The sequence below is a fragment of the Grammomys surdaster genome, unplaced genomic scaffold (assembly GCF_004785775.1).
Source record: "Grammomys surdaster isolate TR1022 unplaced genomic scaffold, NIH_TR_1.0 1069, whole genome shotgun sequence".
Classification (NCBI taxonomy): domain Eukaryota; kingdom Metazoa; phylum Chordata; class Mammalia; order Rodentia; family Muridae; genus Grammomys; species Grammomys surdaster.
Window position 1 is genome coordinate 23,358 of NW_021605488.1, and position 2,678 is coordinate 26,035.

Here is a 2,678-nt window from a genome sequence, read left to right on the forward strand (position 1 = left end):
ACAAAAAAATTACAAAACGAATAGAAAAATGTAATTAAACGGATGACAAATCCAAAAAAAATTACAAAAAAGGAGAAATTTGTAATGAAAATTCTTTTTTTTGTGTGTGTTTAATCTTCTGCTTTACTCAGGGTATTTATATTGAGACTTGAAACCTAAGGAAGTATAATCAGGTGTGGAGCATACCTTTAATACCAGTGCACAGAAGGCAGATCTCTGTCAGTTTGTGGTCAGCCTGGTTCTACAGAACAAGTGCTAGAATAACAAGGGCTACACGAAGAAACTGTCTGGAAAAAAATTTAAAAAAGAAAAAAAGAAAAGCTGAAGTATAAAATCAAACTGAATTTTGAAAACCCAAGTAGGGGTAGAGGGTGAGTAAGAATGTGATCTGGTTGTTCTGTCTTATATACATGATAACTGTTTTGCAGATTACTGTTCCTTTATACCTAACTATACTTACTATATAGAAAATAACAGGAAAATCGGCTTGGCTGTGGTTACATTGCCTCCAGCTCTCCTGAAGAACTGTGGGCTGAATCTAAATAGACAATTAAGAATTTCCCTTCTTTATTATGCTAGAACATGCTCTTTATATGTGCTCTTTATAGAGGCATGCCACTAAAATCGAAGGTGGGGTGGTGGTGAAATCTTTACCTCTTACTTCCAGTAACCACCATCAGTCTCCTCAGTTATCAGAGTCAAATGCAAACGTTTAACAAGTATAATACATCATCACATTTTCCAGAATTTCTTCCAAATGATAATTTAAAAATTAAAATTCCTAACCAAATCCAGGATCAGCAACCAGTTACTGGGTGATGACCGATTATAAACATAAACGCAACTACATAATTAACACGTCAAGTCTACTTTGGCTCTCAAATAGAGTAACATAGATGTGGAAAACTTTGTTAGGATAGATGTGTGCATATGTGCATACCCATGTGATAAATTCTAAATGGGTTGTTATTATTTGTTTGTTTTTCTTTGCACAAGTCTATGATTTGTTATTTTGAGGAGAGCTAACCACTGTCAAGATCAATCAGGAAGAAGGACAGCAATTTGTTAGGGATCGCACATACCTTTAAAATTTCCACGCATACCTTCCATGTTTAAAGTGTTATAGTAAACATTCTGTAAATTCTTGGCTGAAGCCTAAGCAGAAAAAAGGTCTGTGTTGACAACAGCATTTACTGCCTGGACTGAATCAGAAAAGTAGCAGATTTTGAAATGTTTGCTTGGACTAGAAAAGGTAACCTGAAAAAGAAGTTTCAAATGGGAAGCTGAGTTTTTCTTCCCAGGCTAAGTTATTGGACTTTTTGAACAAGTCCGCTACTTGTATCTTACGTAATTAAAACTTCTTATATTAAACATCATTAAAATGCTATTTTCTTTTGATAACACTTTAGTGAAATGCATTGGTAAAAGATCCAAAAAGCCATAAACATGGATAATGTTAATGCCTGCCACTTGGAAGCACAGATATTAGTAGGCTAGTCACTAAATAAAATGAAAATATTACCTAAAGTTTCTAAGTATCTACAACATCTAAAGTGGGATTTATTTGGTGGACCTCAATAAGTTCTCAGAACATTTGCTGTAACTCAGGTAGAAACAGGCAAGTCTGTAGTCCAAAAGGGTATTTCAGCTAAAATAAGTCAATTCTCACATCTGCAGTGGTTTAGAGACGGTCACTGTTGTGTTTCTGCAGCTCTTCAGGCTAAGCGACCGTGATCAATGCTTTAGAGGGTTAGGTAGATTCATTTCCCTTTTGTTCAACAATGCCTCATCTCTATGTAAAACCTGGTCTCCAGTCCCACTATCCAATATCTGCCTTACATTAGGTCTTTCTTCCGGGATATTACACAAAGTAATTACATTATAAAAGGCCACCAGATCACTCTGCTCAAATGTTACAGATGGTTTCAGTAATGATCCAGGAGCAGGGGAACTTCCTCCAATGATTCTCAGGTTGATAAATTTGATTTTCCAAGTATTTTCCACAAAAGGGCTATGGATAAGTCCAAAAATTTGTTCAAATATGCCCAAACAAGAATTTCCTCGGTAGACAGTGCCTGCAACTCCAACCATAACTAATCCATGAGGAGAAGATGCACATTTTAGTCCCTGAGGATCAAGGTTGAGACTGAGAAAAAGAAATTCCTCTCTCACTAATGACAGTCAGCGAAGACTCACAATTTCTGCTCCTTGGTAGTCTTTCATGTTTTGTTCTGAGGTATTATAATAAAACCTAAGCTTGACATCATGCCAGAAGTGCTGTGGGCCCCATTCATCTTGAGGTGGTCCCATAAAAGGATTCTGAGAATTAAGAAGTTCAAAGAACCAGTGACAGAATTCTTCAACTAAGCGATGAAAATCAACCTTTTCAGCTTCTTTATCTGCCTTCGCCTGCTGCTCAAAGAGTTGGATGCCCCCTGTCTTTGTAACTGGCTCTGCTGCCTCCTTCAGTTTGGGTGACTGTTTTTCCCAGTAATCTTTTGCATACTGAATAAGATTGTGTTTTTCAGTAGTTGGAGGTACAACCACTCCTTGTGTTCCCAAATACCTAACTATGACTTCACGGTGGACTTTCTTGCGCCTCATAAGTTCTTCTACGTTTTGGCTATACTCTAATATTGCACGAATAGAATCTTCGCGGTCCACAGGCTGCACCAGGC

General features: G+C 37.2%; 1 pseudogene; it reads right to left on the reverse strand.

Moving 5' to 3' along the window:
• Positions 1-1,734: 1,734 nt before the first annotated feature.
• LOC114634732 lies at positions 1,735-2,673 on the reverse strand (annotated as a pseudogene).
• Positions 2,674-2,678: the final 5 nt, after the last annotated feature.